The 17,733-nt window shown below is 48.5% G+C and overlaps 1 long non-coding RNA gene across 1 annotated transcript; it reads right to left on the reverse strand.

The window, feature by feature from the left end:
* Window positions 1-5,778: 5,778 nt before the first annotated feature.
* LOC123587656 lies at window positions 5,779-15,616 on the reverse strand. The gene is made up of 2 exons (XR_006707448.1): window positions 15,557-15,616; window positions 5,779-6,411 (listed from the first exon to the last, which is right to left on the reverse strand). It is a non-coding gene; the product is annotated as an uncharacterized LOC123587656 (long non-coding RNA).
* Window positions 15,617-17,733: the final 2,117 nt, after the last annotated feature.

The raw sequence follows: 17,733 nt of genomic DNA on the forward strand, positions 1-17,733 counted from the left end.
GTTATAAGGGTGCAGACGGTGTTTGCATGTCCCAAAAGGATTTTATTCTTTCCATGTGGAGGCTCACTTTGCTCAATGCTGGTGCCTCTCTCCCCAGAGAATATCCTTATTTTTCATTAGGACCTGTCTTCTGGAAGCATCAGGGGCAGCTGGAATTTAGGTGAGAAAGCATGAGAAATTTCTATTTTGGGGGAAATTCAGTCTAGGAAAATGTATCTTTCCTTCATTTTGCTACTGGAGGTCTGTTCATCTGCTGGATACTGTAAAATGACTCCTTAATTTGAATACTGAATTTTCTTCTGATTCTCAAACCTCAAACCAGCTTTGTAATAGCTTATTTGGAAGTTTTCTGAAATGTAAAAATAAAAATAGAAGCTTTATTCTATGTCTTATTATTTTTCTTTAATTAAGTGCCTGGAGTCTTGGGCTGCTGGAATACAATTCTGAATAAAATGAACTCTGGTTTTTTGGGTTTTCTTAAAAGATGTGTCTGTGCTAACATCTAAGTAGATTTTAATTGCCTTTCCACAAACCTTGGCTTTTTCTGCTTATTCCATTTCACTCTTTCCGCTGTGGCTAATCCTTCCCTATGTAAGATTCTTGCCAGGTAGAGGTCCAGATGCAGCTTTCTGCTGGGAGTCTGTGCTCTGGGTTTGAGCATCGCCTTGGGGAACGCCAGAGTTCTTCCTGCCCTGCCTCCTGCTCAGAATTCCACAGCCTAAGCAAATATGTTTGGTCTCTTTGGTCTAGCCACTGGGGCCAGGCCGACCACACTGCCAGACTTCTGAGCGAAAGACTTGCAAGGTTAGCAGTGGGGGGAGAAAAACAAAATCACCTCCTTCCCCGCTGACCTGGCTTGGTATGCAGACACTCGTCACCATTACTCAGCTCCTGACAGAACGGGAGCTTCAAGTTTTCATCTGGAGAATTGCGTGCGGGGCAGGGTTGCTGTGTCTGCATAAAAAGCCGGTTTTCCTCCAGGGCCACCCGACTCCTCCTTGCCAAGCAAGCTCCCCGCAGTGGGGTGGGGCAAGGCAGCCTGGTCCTGGGGCTTTGCCTGTTTTCCTCCGCTTGGCCTCCCTTCAGCAATCTACTTTTTAACTTTTTTCCAGTAGGTGACAGAGTCTCAATATTCAAAATTCCAGAAGTGTAAAAAGATGCAGACATAGAGAATTCTGCCTGCCTCTCCCGCCTGTTCACCAACACCCTTTCTGTCGCCCACTGATGGGGCAACTTCTTGGTACCCTTCCAGGGTACTTGATGCATGTACAAGCACATGTGTGTATGCACATATTTTCTCCTGCTACCTTTTTCATACACATGGCAGCACACTATGCCCACAGGCCTGCAACTTCTTGGGGGTTTTTTGGTTTTTTTTTTTTACTGTGGTAAGAACACTTATCCTAAAATCTATCCTCTTAATAATTTTTTTTCGGTATTAACTATAGGCACAGCAGACCTCTAGAACTTAATTGTCTTGCATAACTGAAACTATATCCCCCATTGAATTGTTTTTTATTATTTAATTTTTTAATTGCAGTAAAATGCACATAACAAAGCGTGCCATTTTAATTGCTTTTTTTAAAAGCTCTTATTTTTTAGGTAATCTCTACACCCAACGTAGGGATCTAACTCACCACCCTGAGATCAAGAGTTGGAGGCTCCACCAACTGCGCCAGCCAGGTGCCCTGCCATTTTAACTACTTTTAAGTGTCCAGCTCAGTGGCATGAAGCACATTCAGATTGTTCTACAGCCATCCCAACCATCCATCTCCAGAACTTTCTGTGATCCCCAACTGACACTCTGTCCCCATTAAACACTAGGTCCCATTTCCTTCCCCGGCCCCCTGGGAACCACCATTCTCCTTTCTGTCTCTACGCATTTGACATTCTAGGGACCTCATTCATGTATGTGGAATCTTACAGTATATATCCTTTTGTGTCTGGCTTCTTTCATTTAACATAATGTCTTCAAGGTTTATTCATACTGTAGCTTGCGTCAGTTTCCTTCCTTTTAAAGCCTGAGTGACATTCTGCTAAGAACTAAGGACACATCCTTTTCTCTCCTCAAAATGCTCCAGTGGTTCAGCCAGGATGAAAACTGGAGCTCTCACCCCCTTCACAGCCCTTAAACAACCCCCCCCCCCACCACACCTGTCCCCTCCCTGGGATGCAGTGCGTGACACCTGCCCCACCCTAAGCCTCTGCCCTGTGCTCTCCACAGCCCCCCCACCAGCCACCTGCCCTTGAGCTGCCTTCCTCCTATTGTTCTCCATAACCCTTCTGACCCCACTATACACTGCAGAACCTACGCACTTTATTTTGATTATTTATGTTCTTCCCCACTTAGAGAATAAGCTCCATTAAGGGCAGAATTTCTGTCTGGGGTGCTTCCCCAGAAACCCATTCAGCGCCAGGCTCACGTGGGTCCTCAGTCAGGATATGTTCAAGGACTTCAATGGTGCAGTTCAAGGATGAATGGATAAACGTGGTATGTACATACCATGGAATATTATTCAGCCTTAAAAAAGGCAGGAAATCCTGACACCTGCTACAACATGGATGAACCTTGAGGACATCATGCTAAGTGAAGTAAGCCAGACATAAAAGGACAAATATTGTATGATTCCACTTATATGAAGCACCTGCAGTAGTCAGAGTCATAGAGACAGAGGGTGGAATGAAGGTCGCCAGAGACTAGGGGAGAGAGTTGTTTAAGGGGAGCAGGGTTTCTGTTTGGAAAGATGAAAAAGTTCTGGAGATGGATGGTGGTGAAGATTGCACACAATGTGAATGTGCTTCATGCCACTGAACTGGACACTTAAAATGGTTAAAATGGTCAATTTTGTTATGCATATTTTACCACCACCACCACCCTCAAAAAAACTCAATGTGTTCAAGGGGTGAATCTCAGGATCTTTCCAATAAGCACACATGAAGATGTCCTTGCATGTCTATAATGGCGGCTAGTGTCTATAGAACTGAAGCTTCCTTCGGGGGCTGCAGCCTGCTTTGCAGACACACTTCCAACCCCAGTCTCAGAAGCCCAGTGCAGTAGGGTTGCGCCCATTTGAGGGGTCATGGACAGCATACACAACTGGCTGTCCTGAGCTGGGTATCAAGAGAGGAGCTCTGACCTACCTCGGCTTGGCCTAGATGCCCCAGAACTAGCCCCAGCCCCCCGCCCCAGGCCCCAGACTGCAGACCCCAAACCCAGACCCAGTCTCCAGACCCAGCCCCCAGACCCAACCCCCAGACTGCAGACTCCAGGCCCAGACCCCAGACCCAGACCCAGCCTCCAGACTCAGCCCCCAGACCCAACCCCCAGACTGCAGACTCCAGGCCCAGCCCCTAGACCTAGGGTTAGGGTTAGGGTTAGGCCCTAACCCTAGACCCCAGGCCCAGCTTTAGACTCCAGAGTCCAGACCTCAACCCCAGACCCAGCCCAAGATCCAGCCTCTAGTCCGCAACCCCAGACCCTGACCCCACTCCCTGGCCCCAGATCCCAGATCACAGCCCAGGACTCCAGACTCAGACCCTGAACCCCAGTCCTATAGCTCTCTGATGGGGGGAGTCACCAAGTGGGTTCTCACCTAAAAGACAAGTGTGAGTGGTGCTCATCTTCTGGGTGGTGGCTCATTCAGACATTCTAGAAAAGCTGAAGTCCTGCACATAGGTGGCAACTTAGCACAAAGACCCTTGATGGTAGGTTAGGGTGCACTGGGCCCTAAGGGGCAGGTCTGTCTCTATCTTGTCGGCCTTGCCTCCTTCCAAAACAGTAATCTCTGGGACATCTGTGACAACAGAACTGGGGCCTTGGGTGAGACCCCGGGAGAGCCCACAGGTCAACATTTCTGTTCTCTGGGACAGTTTAGTTCCCACCTGGACTCAATAAACTGCTCCTGGCAGAAATGCAGGGGGTCAAAGAAGAGGGAGCAGGAGAAGGAGGCCTTATGGAATAGGGAGGGAAGCAGGAGCTGCAGGAAACGGGATGTTGGTGGCACAGGGGTAGGACTGAGGGCTACCTGGCTCCAGCCCACTCCTGGCAGCTCTGGGCATGATGCTCGCCCCCACACAGTGGACACAGCCCCTCCCCTCCTGTCTCCTTCATCCTAGATGGGAGAAATGGATAATAAATCGAGGCAATCAGAAAAACACAGGACCTTATGACCTTAGGATCCAGGAACTCCATTTTAGCTACCCAACAGAGACGAAAACATGTCCTCACAAAGATTTGTACACAAGTGTTTATATTCATGACAGACAACAAGTGGAAAGAACTTGAGTGTCTATCCATGGACAGATAACCAAATGTGGCCCATCCACACAGTGGAATATTATCTGGCCATAAAAAGGAATGAAGTTCTGACACGCGCTACCACAGGGACGAATCTTGAAACATCATGCTAAGCGACATAAGCCAGGCACAGAAGGCCACCTATTGTCTGAGTCCATTTATATGAAATGTCCAGAATAGGCAAATCCGAAGACACAGAAAGTATATCAGTGGTTCCAGGGGGCCAGGGGAGGGCAACAAGGAGCAAATGTGAGGGGATTTCTTTCTGGGTGATGGAAATGTTCTAGCGTTAGAGAGTGGTGATGGATGTGTGACATTCTGAATGAAATTGTGACATTGTGAATGACATTGTGAACAAAAATACACTGAATTACACACTGGATGAGGGGGGATTCTGTGGTATGCAAATTACATTTCAATAACAAGTTTTGAATTTGATTGTGGGGATGGTTGCGCAATTCTGAGTATAGTACAAACTTTTGTGCACGTTTTTTTTTTTTTGAGTAAGCTCTACACCCAAGGTAGGTCTTGGACTCAGGACCCTGAGATCGAGTTGCATGCTCTACTGACTGAGCCAGCCAGGAGCTCCTATACTACAAACTTTTGAATGGCACTCTTTAAATGGGTGAATTGCATGGTATGTGAATTATCTCAATATATATATATATATATATATATATATATATATATATATATACAGGCACGCGACCAGGGGTTGTGTGAGAAGGCCCAGGTGGCACTCATACTTGACTCCAGGTAGAGGGGAGGCCCTGAGGGGTTGGACTGAGCTTAGTGTGTTTGAGGGAAGGTGATGAGGTCCGTTGGCCAGACCCCCCAGGGTGAAGGGAGAAAGCAAGGCAGGCATGGGAGAGTGGGCTCGGACTTCTCATGTGGGCCTGTGTGCTTGGTGAGGGGTGGGGCCTGTTACCTAAAGGTGCAATTCTCAAGGGTCTCCACTGCAGAATGGAGTGCCCAAGGCTCAAGTTGAGGTAGTAAAGATCAGAGTGGAGTTGGGTGTTGTGATGGGCTGAACTGTGTCCCCCAAAGTTCATATGCTGAACCCCTAACCCCAGCACCTCTGAATGTGACTGTATTTAGAGATAAGGTCTTTAAGATTAAATGAGGTCATCTGAGTGGGCCCTAATCCAACATGACTGGATAAGAAGAGGACATTAGGACACATACACTCACAGGGGGACCACCGTGTGAGGACACAAGGAGATGACATCTGTCTGCTGGCCAAGGACAGAGGCCTCAGGAGAAACCAGCCCTGCCCACAGTGGATCTCAGACTTGTACCTCCCCCCCCCCCCCCCAGAACTGTAAGGAAATACATTCTGTGGTTTAAGCTGCCAAGTCCGTGGTATTTGTCACAGCAGCCTGAGCCGGCTAATACAGGTGGTAATGGAGCGAGGATAGCAAAATTTGAGTATGTTTAGGACTTGCTGACAGATGTGGAGAATGAGGGAGAGGGACAAATGATGTGATCTGGAGATTTTTATTTGAGCAACTGGTGGGCAGTGTTGTCTCGGGTCATACGGGAAGCCCAGGGCAGGAGCAGGTATGGTACCTCAAGGGTCCATCCAGTGTGCAATACCTATAAGGCTTCCACATGCTGCTGTTGGAATGGGGGACAGCCAGCCTAGGGGGCTGGAGTTCTGGGACAAGGGCCCAGGAGTTCCAGCCCTCACCCGAGTTTGGGGTCCACAGCCTCCTTCACAGGCACCTTTCCTATGGGGAGCACTCCTCAGTGACTTCTCCTCACCTGCCTATGCTGCAGCAAACAAAAACAACAATCAAAAGGCACCCTTGGGCCGGGGTCTGCAGGAGACAGGTCGCTTCCCTCTCCCATCAGTTCCGTGCACTGTGCCTGTTACATGTCACAGGGAAGCATGTGAACAAGACGGGCCAGGGGACGGCTCTCAGGGGTTTGATTCATGTAAGAGGGAAGCTAACACATAAATTAAAGAACCACATGTGCTGGAGAGAGATGCACGTGGTGCCCAGGCCGAGCAGTCCATCCAGCAAGGCCAGCAGGCTGAGATGGCAGCAAGGAGGAGCCAGCTTCCACGAGACGAGGATGGGCAAAGGCCCTGAGGTGGGATGCCGTTTAGCCTGAGGAAAGAAGGGGAAATGGTGGAGCCAAGGAGACAGCCTGAGGAGGAGGGGCCATGGTGGTCCCCAGTCCCTGCCCCTTATCCACAGATGAGACCCAAGATGCTGGGACATTTGCTGAAGGCAGTGCAGCCACTTTGGGGTGGGGTTACAGCTGCTTGATCTTCGGTCAACAGTGTTTTCTTAGGGATTCCCCTTGGATCTATGAGTTGGGAATGGGGGTCGTCCACGCAGGAAAAACACTGAGATGGTTGGAGACTCTGTGGGCCCCAGAGGTGTCAATGCCTTAGAGAGAGCCAGCCAAACACAGCCTGGTGTCCTCTCCCTGGCCAGCCAGGACAGCCCCAGGCCTGTCCTCAGCAGTCATCGAGCACGCAGCCGCCAGCACGGAATGCACTCTCTCACTCAGTGCCTCCCCTGGAGCCTGAGACAGCTGCATTTAGCTCTGCCATCCTCCACGTGAATGCCGGCCAACTCAAACACGCTTGTGTCGGGTTTCTTCCTGAGTCAGAGCAGTGCAGCCACAGGCTGGAGTTTCAGCACCGCGCATAGGCCCTCCAGACCACCTGCCGCCCTAGCTGTCCTCCTCTGTCCCTGACCCCATCATCCACCCACCCTGTGGCCCTCAGCTCCCGAAACACTCCTCTGCTGGGGTCCAGACTCATGCACTCGGCATGATGTCTCAGAGGCACGTTGGTATCCACATGGACACACTTTCTCCCACCCTTCCTCTCCCACCATGCCTGTTGCAGTCTTTCCTGACCACACATTGGATGATCCACTCCTCTCCACCACCCTGCCCTTGTCCTGCAGGCCTCTCTCGTAACTCATCCCAATGGAGGAGTGTCCCTGCCATCTGCTACAGTCTACCCCCACACTGCCGGCCAGAAATCGATCAATATAGATTATCCAGTCTGCAGAACAGAGAAGTAAAAGATTGACCCCAAAACAGGATGAGGTTTTACCGATTGTAGTTTTCAAAGATGACCACAACAATGTCTTCCATCCCACATGTGCTTCTAGACCCTTAATAGTCCCCCTTGAATGTAAGTGGTCTTATACTGTCTTAGAAACAGTGGATTACAGGGGCACCTGAGTGGCTCAGTCCGTTAAGCAATGACTTCGGTTCAGGTCATGATCTCAGTTTGTGAGTTCGAGCCCCGCGTCGGGCTCTGTGCTGGTACCTTGGAGCCTGGAGCCTGCTTCGGATTCTGTGTCTCCCTCTCTCTCTGCTCCTCCCCCACTTATACACTCTCTCTCTCTCTCTCTCTCTCTCAAATAAATAAACATTTTAAAACATTGTAAAAAAAAAAAAGATATTTTAGAAACAGTAGATCACAACAGAAGTGATGCCTCCCAATTTGTGAGGCTGGGTCAGAACAGATAAGGCAGCATCTGGAGCTGCCCTGGTGCTAGAGGACTAGTGCTTACAGCCTTGAGGTCTCCATGCTTCAGGGTCCAGGCTAGGCCACCTGCAGAGCCAACTGTCAGGCTAGGCCACCTGCAGAGATTGATTGCCAGGCTGCCTCACCTGCAGAGATGATATAAAGAAGCCCTAAGATGAGAGGGGGCCTGGCTGGCTCAGTGGATTGAACATACTGATTCTTGATTTTGGCTCAGGTCACGATCAAGTCATGGGATCAGGTCACGATCAGGTCATGGGATCAAGCTCCATGTCAGTCTCGTGCTGAGTGTGGAACCTGCTTAAGATTCTCTCTCTGTCTCTCTCTCTCTCCCTCGGCTCTTCTGCCCCACTCGTGCTCTTTCTCTAAGAAAAAGAAGGAAGAGGAGGAGGAGGAGGAGGAGCCCTTAGAAAGAAAAAAAAATGGAAAAAAAAAAAAGCCTTGAGACTTCATGGAAAGGGAGATGTCCAGCCAGCTGCTCCAACTCCAGACATTCTCTGCCTAAATCACAGGAACTACCCAGCTGAGCCCTCCTGAATTTCTGACCCATAGAATTCATGATAATCAAATGACTAAACTGATGTTTTAAGGCACTAAGTTTTGAATTGGTATCCAGTAACACATAGTCATTTCAGAACAGAATTTACTTTTCATTAATGGTGTCATGGCAACTCAATTGGGAAAACCAAAATTTTTCAAAACAAATGATACTAGGATATTGGACAAGCTGAAGGAGAGAGACAGAATGAACCTTGACCTCTACCTAATCCTATACACAAAAGTTAATTCAAGATAGATCATAGTCTTTTTTTTTAATGTTTATTTATTTTTGAGAGGGAGAGACAGAGTGTAAGCAGGGGAGAGGCAGAGAGATAGGGAGACACAGAATCCGAAGCAGGCTCCAGGCTCTGAACTGTCAGCACAGAGCCCAATGCAGGGTTTGAACTCATGAACCTTGAGGTCAGACGTTTAACTGACTCAGCCACCCAGGTGACCCCAGATAGATCATAGTCTTAAACATAACATGGAAACTATAAAGTTTCTTTTTTTTTGTTTTTAATTTTTAAAATATTTATTTACTTTTGAGAGAGAGAGAGAGAGAGAGAGGGAGACAGAGTGCAAGCAGGGGAGGGGCAGAGAGAGAGGGAGACACAGAATCCAAAGTAGGCTCCAGGCTCTGAGCTGTCCACATAGAGCGCGAGGTGGAGCTCAAACTCACGGACTGAGAGATCATGACTTGAGTTGAAGTCAGACTCTTAACTGAGTGAGCCACCCAGGCACCCAAAAACTGTAAAGTTTCTAGAAGAAACAGAGGAGAATATACTCATGACTTTGGAATAAGTAGGCAAAGACTTCTTGGAGAGAAACAAAAAAGCATGAAATATAAAAAATTGATACATTGAAATTTATTAAAATTACAAACATTTATTTCTCAAAAGACACCATTAAGAAAATGAAAATCAAGCCTTTGTCTGAGAAAAAGTATTTGCAGTGAACTTGTATCCAGAATATATTTAAGAACACCTGCAAATCAGGGCGCCTGGGTGGCTCAGTCAGTTAGGTGACTGACTTAGGCTCAGGTCATGATCTCATGGTCTGTGAGTTTGAGCCCCACGTCGGGCTCTGTGCTGACAGCTCAGAGCCTGGAGCCTGCTTCAGATTTTGTGTCTCCCTCTCTCTCTGCCCCTCCCCACACTCATGCTCTGTCTCTCTCTCTCTCTCTCTCTGTCAAAAATAAATAAACATTAAACAAAATAAAAAAAAATAGCACCTGCAAATCAGTAATAAAAAGATAATCCAATTTTAAAATGGGCAGGATTTGAATAAACACTTCACAAATGAAGACATACACATGGGCAATAAGCACTGAAGAAACATTCAGAATCATTAGTCATCATGGAAATACAAATGAAAACTGCAATGAGATATCCCTATACAACCATTAGAATAGCTAAAATAGAATACTGACACTAACAAGTGTTGGCAAGGATACAGGACAACTGGAACTCTCATATACTGCTGGTGGGAGTGAAACAGTACCACCACTGTGGAAGCAGCTGACAGTTTCTTATAAACATAGGCCTATATGATTCAGTCATTCTATCTTAATTATGGATCTAAGAGGAAGGGAAATATATTTCCAAACACATATGTTCATAGCAGCTGTATTTGTAATAGGCTAAAACTGAAAACAACCTAAATGTCCATCAACAGTGAATGGATGAACAAGCTGTGGCATATCTATGCAAGATAATATTACTCAGAAGAAAAAAAAAAGAACTATTAATACATTTGGGGACATAGATTAATCTCAAAATAATTATGCTGAGGTAAAGTCAGAGTTTTCATAAGTACATACTATATAATTCCCTTTATCTGAAGTTCTGAAATAGGCAAAATTAATATATGATGATAGGAGATCAGCAGTTGTGTGGGGCTGGGACAAGTATGGTGGTGGTGGGAATTAACTGGGAAGAGGCACAGGAAACTTTATGGTATAATGAAAGGGGTCTTTTATTTATGTTTTAATTTTTTCTTTTTTTTTTTTTTTTTTTAATTTTTTTTCAACGTTTATTTATTTTTGGGACAGAGAGAGACAGAGCATGAACGGGGGAGGAGCAGAGAGAGAGGGAGACACAGAATCGGAAACAGGCTCCAGGCTCTGAGCCATCAGCCCAGAGCCTGACGCGGGGCTCGAACTCACGGACCGCGAGATCGTGACCTGGCTGAAGTCGGACGCTCAACCGACCGCGCCACCCGGGCGCCCCTGTTTTAATTTTTTCAATGTTTATTTTTGAGAAAGACAGAGATGTGAGTGGGTTAGGGGCAGAAAGAGAGGGAGACACAGAATCTGAAGCAGGTTCCAGGCTCTGAGCTGTCAGCACAGAGCCCAACGTGGGGCTTGAATTCATGAACGGTGAGATCATGACCTGAGCCGAAGTCGAACACTCAACTGACTGAGCCATCCAGGCGCCCCTGGGGTCTTTTATTTTTAAGTTTATTTATTTTTGAGAGAGATAGAGGCAGATTGGGGGAAGACAGAGGATCTGAAGCAGGCTCTGTGGTGACAGTTGAAAGCCCGATGCAGGGCTCAAACTCATGAACAATGAGATCATGACCTGAGCTAACGAATGCTTAACCAACTGAACTACCCAGGTGCCTCAGAAAATAGGGTCTTGATTGGGGTTTTGTTTACATGGTTCTATATACTTGGCAACATTTATTGAATTGAGAGTTTAAGAACTGTGCATTTCACTGCATGTCAATTTTATCACAAGAAACAAAAAACAAAGTAAAACAAAAAAATGAAATGTCCAACCTGTGTTAAGTGGGTTAAAATAACAATGCTTGCTATTCTAGTTCCTCTGCCTTTCCACATAAATTTTATAACAACCTCATCCATATCTACAAAAAAGTCTTGCAGGAATTTTGATATTTTTATATTTTATATATATTGATGGGAATATAACTATACATCAGTATGAGGATAACTGACATCTTTACAATGTTGAGTCTTCTAACCCATGAACATAGTATGTCTCTCCTTTTATTTAGATATTTAATTTCTTTCAGCTGCATTTTGTTGTCTCAGCATGTAAACCTGTATGTGTTTTGTTAGATTTACACCTCAGTATTTCATTTTTTGAAAGATTGTAAATGGCATTGTATTTATAATTTTGGTTTCCATGTGTTCATTGCTAGTATATAGAAATACAATTGATTTTTATATATTGATCTTGTATTCTGCAACCTTGCTGAAGTGAGAAGAAATAGTCTACCTGATTAATGTATATATTAATATATTAATAATTAATCAATATACAGTATATATGTGTGTGTATTCTATGGCTACAGCTATTAAAACTGTATGGTATTAGCAGAGGGATAGATACAGATCAGTGAAACAGGGCATGTTACCCTCCCAAAATAGATCCACATTAACATGCCCAACTTATGTTTTTTAAATTTATTTTGAGAGAGAGAGAGAGCATAAGTGGGAGGATGGGACAGAAACAGAGGGAGAGAGAGTATCCCAGGCAGTCTGCATTGTCAGCTCAGACTGGAGGCTCGATCCCATGAACCATGAGATCACAACCTAAACCAAAACAACTCAGACACTTAACTGAGCCACTGGGGCACCCCATGTCCAACTGATTTTGAACAAAAGTTCAAAAGCAACTCAATGAAGGAAGGATGAAGCAAATGTTGTTGGAGTAATTGGACATCCATAGGCAAGCAAAACACTCAACCTAAATTTTGCACCTTATATAAAAAATATTTCAGGGGCGCCTGGGTGGCTCAGTCAATTAAGTGTCAGACTCTTGATTTCAGCTCAGGTCATGATTTTCATGATTGGTGAGATCCCGTTTGGGATTCTCTCTCTCCTTTCTCTCTGCTCCTCCCCACCCCGCCTCCCCCACTTTCAAAATAAATAAATAAACATTTAAGACTAGGGGGAAAAAATGACAGTCCCAAATGCTGGTGAGGATGCAGAGAAACTGAATCATTCATATATGGCTGGTGGAAATGTAAAATGGTTTGGCTATTCTAGAAAACACTTTGGCAGTTTCTTGAAAACCTAAACATGCAATTATCATAGGACCCAGCAATTGCACTCCTGGGTATTTCTCCCAGAGAAATGAAAACTACATCCACACAAACACTTACATGTGAATGTTCATAGCAGCTATATTTGTATTAGCTACAAACTGAAATACAAATATTGGTATGTCCATAATGCAGACATACTACTACTCAGCAATATATATGTGTATATATATATATAAAAGGAAGGAGGTACCTACACATACAGCAAACTGCATGAATCTCCAGAATAATACGCTGAGTGAAAAAAGCCAATCCCTGTATGCTACATACTATATGATCCCATTAATGTGAGATTCATAAAATGACAACATTATAGAGATGGAGGTTCCCAGGGATTATAGGGAGTGGATTGTGATATATAATATTGTTTTGCAAGATGTTACAATTAGGAGAAACTGCTGTATTATTTCTTACAACTCCGTCTCAAAATAACAAGTTTAATTTAAAAAACATGTAAACTCAGGGATGTCCAGGTGTCTCAATCGGTTAAGCGTCAGATTCTTGATTTCAGCTCAGGTCATGATCTCACGGTTCGTGAGATCGAGCCCCCCCCCCCCATTGGGCTCCAAGCTGACAGCATGGAGCCTGCTTGAGATTCTCTTTCTCCCTCTCTCTCTCTGCCCTTACCCCTGGCTTGTGCATGCTTTCTCTCTGTCTCTCTGTCTCTCTCAAAATAAATAAATAAACATTAATAAACAAAAAACAAAAAACACGTAAACTCTGATGACTGGCTTGCTCATATGGCCACTCATAGGGCCATCTTGGGAGGGGAGAACAGAGCAAATCCGCGAGTTCTTGCACGTGGCCAGCGCAGCCCAAGGCTTCCCTGGGCTCCTCACTGCGGGGCCTCACCATCCAAGGCTCTGACATCCTGCAGGCAGCCTTTGTCCCATACCACACATCCACAGCATCTGTGTGCCTCTCTCTTTCACCTGAGTCTCAAAAAGCATCAGCTATCAAAGACGTTCTCTATGCCATGGACAAGGCCAGGCAACCACGTGGCTGCAGTCCTGTGGGTGAGCTGGTGTCACTGTCCTATTCTCTGCACCCAGGGAGCTTCTCCAGCAACCTTGTGGGGCTGGGAAAGATCCCATCTCTGTTTCAGACAGATGGTTTGTGCCCAATGCCATTCTCCTCTCAACAGTGACCTGCCAGGTGTGGAGGAAAGTGGGCACCGGGACTAGAGTTTGCTGGGTAAAGAAGGAGGCTGTGGGGGGCCTCATACATACTTGTCCCCCATAACTCTGGCTACTTCCAGTCTCCTTCCACTCCCAGGTATTGACACAACTTCACTTCCTGTTTACCCATCTGCCCTCTGGAATAGCTTGGAGCTGTAGGCCATATATCAAATGCCTGGCCATCCTGGACTGGAATGCTGTCCTGGCCACCACAAAGGCACCAAGACCACCGCTGTCAGCCCCTCTCCATTCTTCGTGTACCCCACTCCTTGTCACAGTTGTGTCCTCCCTGGGGTTCCAGGAGGCCCTACCCACATCCCTCCCCCAAACGGGGTCCCTTGTCTGTCCTACTGTCTGACAAAGTTAGGAGCCCAAGCCTCTCTGTCTGTGAATGCCCCTTTGCCCTGATTCTCCCACTCAGCTCTCACTGAGAGCACTTGCTGTGTGCCAGCAACTGGAGGTACACTGAGATGCCAGGAGGGAGCAAGGGAGGGGGGATCCCAGCCAAGACTGGGGGTGCCAAGATGAGTCTTAAGGGAGGAGGCATGGAAAGGATCTTGCCAAGTGAGGGGAGAGGAGGCAAGAGGGGGGGTGGGGTGCCTGGGCTCAGTATGGCAAGAGGGGTGTGGCCTGACATTGAGATGTATGGATAGAAGCCAGAATGGTTAGGTCCTCAGAAAGCTCTTTAAAAATGTCTTGAGGTGGCGCACCTGGGTGGCTCAGTTGGTTGAGCACCTGATTCTTGGTTTCAGCTCAGGTCATGATCTTGTGGTTCATGGGTTTGAGCCTCGAGTTGGGCTCTGTGCTGATTGCATGGAGCCTGCTTGGGATTCTCTCTCTCTCTCTCTCTCTCTCTCTCTCTCCCTCTCTCTCCCTCCCCTGCTCACTCACTCTCTTTCTCTCAAAATAAATAAATAAACTTAAAAATGGTCCGAGGGCCAGGCTGAATGCAGGGAGGCCCACAGGAGGCTGTGTGTGTGGGCCAGGGTTGCAAGCCTGGGACCAGGTAGGTCTCAGGAATCTTAAGCCCCCATCTCAGGCTGGCTCCTCTTGGGAGAAACATCAGTCTGGTTCTTTGCCCTTTTGGAATTAGGTTGTCTTTTGTTGTTGACAGTCTCTGTTTTTTGATCCTCAAAATTATCTTGAATACCCAACGCAGCCAAAGCAGTCTCACTGCGTATGGATGGGGAACCTGAGACAGGCCTGCTCCAGACCTCGGGGCAGCTGGTCCTGCGGCCCAGGACAGGGCATCTGAGGCCTCAGAGGTGCTCTGGTTGGACCCCTGCTTAAGACCAGTGTCTGTTATGGGCACCTGGATGGCTCAGTCGGTTAAGCATCTGACTTCAGCTCAGGTCATGATCTCGCGGTTCATGGGTTCGAGTCCCGTGTCGGGCTCTGTGCTGACAGTTCAGAGCCTGGAGCCTGCTTCAGATTCTGTGGCTCCCTCTCTCTCTCTCTCTCTCTCTGCCCCTCCCTTGCTGGTGCTCTGTCTCTTTCTCTTTCTCAAAAATAAATGAATGCATTAAAAAAAAAAAAAAAAAAAAAAAAGACCAGTGTCTGTTGTGGGAGCTGTGGGCCCAGACCCTGGGCAGGGGGTCTGGCAGAGCTGTGACGTTGTCTTGGCAGCAAGGCCCATACCCAGTGTGCTGGTCCTCCTCCCAGCAGCATGCAGGTGGGGACACCAGCCCAGCAACACCCTCACAATGCCCATTGTCACCCCCAGCTCTACAGATTTCTCTGCTTTCCCGGGCCCTGATTTGGCCAGCACCTGCCCAGGACGCCTCTGACCCATTCCAGGTGGCTCCTTGGGCCTCTGTACTCAATGCTTATGGCCCATGCCCTCCCTCCTGGCCTGGAGGAAGCACTTTATGGGGGCTTATGGCACGTTGACGCCCCCCCCCCGCCCCCAGGGAGAAACCCTGGGGAAGAAGCCTGGCAATCACCACTTTGTCCTACCTGTGTTGCAGTGTGATACAGCCAGGCAGGGCTGGTGGCTGCTGCGGAGGCAAGAGGCATCTTCCACCTGCAGCCCACAGCTGCCTGGGAAGGTCCAGTGGGAGGACCAGTTTAGCACATCAGCAGTGTGTCCTGCTAAGGAGGCCACGTGCAGCTTCTCACCAGGCAAGAGCACCTATGGGTGGACACGCCAGCACCCGTGGGTGGCCGTGAGCTATCATAGCTGCAAAAAGGAGCCTTTGGCAAGAGCTTGAGGGAGGGGAGTGAGTCGGAGTGAGTCCTTTTTCCTCGAGGTCCTACTTCCCAGACCCAGCACCCAAATGCACTCTGGCGATGCTTCTTTGGTCCGAGCCCTGGCCAGAAGCACTTTTACTTGGCAGCCAAGCCCCGTGCTTCCCGCGTGCCATTAAGAGCCACTGGTGATGTTGAAGGGCCCTCCTTTTTCCTGCAAAAGCTGCCCAGGCTCGGCAGCTCCATCCCCTGCTGCTTTTCAATCTGGAGAAGACCCTGATGGTGGTTCCCGTCAGGTTCCTCGTGGGCGTGGGCGTTGCTTTAAAGAGCCTTTGGAACGGGGAAGGGGCAAGCACCAACTCAGCATGACACATCCTGCTAGGGAACACAGGCCTTGCCTCATGCATGCATTATTAAGGCTGGCTCTAGCTGGTCACAGGCCTTAGACACTTGGCCTCATCCAGTGGAGGGAGTTTGGAGGCCTCCTGGTGTATGGTGGCTGGCCTGTCTCCCACAGACTGGAACCCCCTCCTGAGGGCAATGCATGGCTCTGGCTTGCCGTGGTGTGCCAGGAATACCCGGTGGGGACTGGCCACCTGGGAGCAGACCTCTCTGCTCCAAGGAAGAAGAGCCCTGTCCTCACCCTGGAGGAGTAAGCAGATGCTGCACTCAGGCATCAGAGATGACAGCTCCTTTAACCCCCTACCCATGCCCTCTTGACTCCCACCCCAGTGGTATGCCCAGGGTAGGCAAGGGATCCTCCACAGATTGCAGCCAGAACAACAGGTGGGGAGGAGACCCTGAGTCCTGCCCAACGTGGCCAGTCACCAGAGACCTTGGAAACCAGGTGACTGATGCCCGCTCTGAGGACTTTGATGTCTGCCTTCTTACCTCTGTATGATAGGCAGCATACTTGCACCACTGACCTGCCACACCTTCCCTGGGTGGTGCCAAGGCCCTGTGTCCAGCATGCATGGGGCAGGGTGCCATGGACCGGGAAAGTGCCAAGGCCACTGAGGGACATGGCCTGCATGGCTGGGTGGCAGGGTCCGGGGTCCTCCCTGCATCCTGTTTATTCCGGGAAAATTTCCTGATCTGTCTTGGCCTGATGCTTACATGGCAGACCAAGGAGCTGGGGTATAGCGAGGATCTGGAGCTGGCCTTTGGAACCCTCGGCCTTCTCTGGCAGGAGAGGCAGGTCACAGGGAAAGGGCTGGACGCTTCCTGCTCCAGCTTGCCAGTGCTCCAGCCCCATACTCTGCCTTTCACAAGCACGTGTCCCCATGGGATCTTACAGGGCATGAATGCTCTGGGAGAGTCTCCATGTCGGCGCATTTCATATCTATATCTTAGGCTTCTCACGAGATCGCAGAGCTGCCACAACAGAGAGCCTCAGAGGTGCTAAGACACCTTGGAGGAGGTCTTATCCAGTCTCCTGATGACCCCCGAATGCATACCTTTGGAGGGCCTCTGGGGGCCACACAGTCAGGCAGCCCTTCTGTACTGAGTCACACTGCACTCTGGATTCCTGTCACTCCTGCTCCTGCCCTGAGCTGCTCTCTGCAGCCTCTCCCAGAATACTTCAGGGGACTGTGTGTCATCAGATGTGACTGGAGGCCCACACCACCCCCCACTGACCCTTGCCAGGGAGAGAGCCCATCGCCCGCTGCTCTGGGTCCCCAGGTCCCCACGCTGGTTCACTGCCTCAGAGCACAGGCGCCCTTTGTAGCCCTCCTCCAGCTGCCCAGTGAATGGGGAACTCGGTGTGGACCATGGCTCTGCCCCATTTGGAACCCTGCTCTGTCCCCTGCAACACACAGGCCGCTTTAACGGGGCTGGGTAGCACCCTCCTGACAGGGGCAGCTGCTGTGGACTCTGTGCTCTGATTGGTGAAGACGACGGGGGTGTGTCGTGACCCCCTTACATTTTTCTAACAAGAAGATCAA

Source organism: Leopardus geoffroyi, chromosome D3, assembly GCF_018350155.1.
Source record: "Leopardus geoffroyi isolate Oge1 chromosome D3, O.geoffroyi_Oge1_pat1.0, whole genome shotgun sequence".
NCBI lineage: Eukaryota > Metazoa > Chordata > Mammalia > Carnivora > Felidae > Leopardus > Leopardus geoffroyi.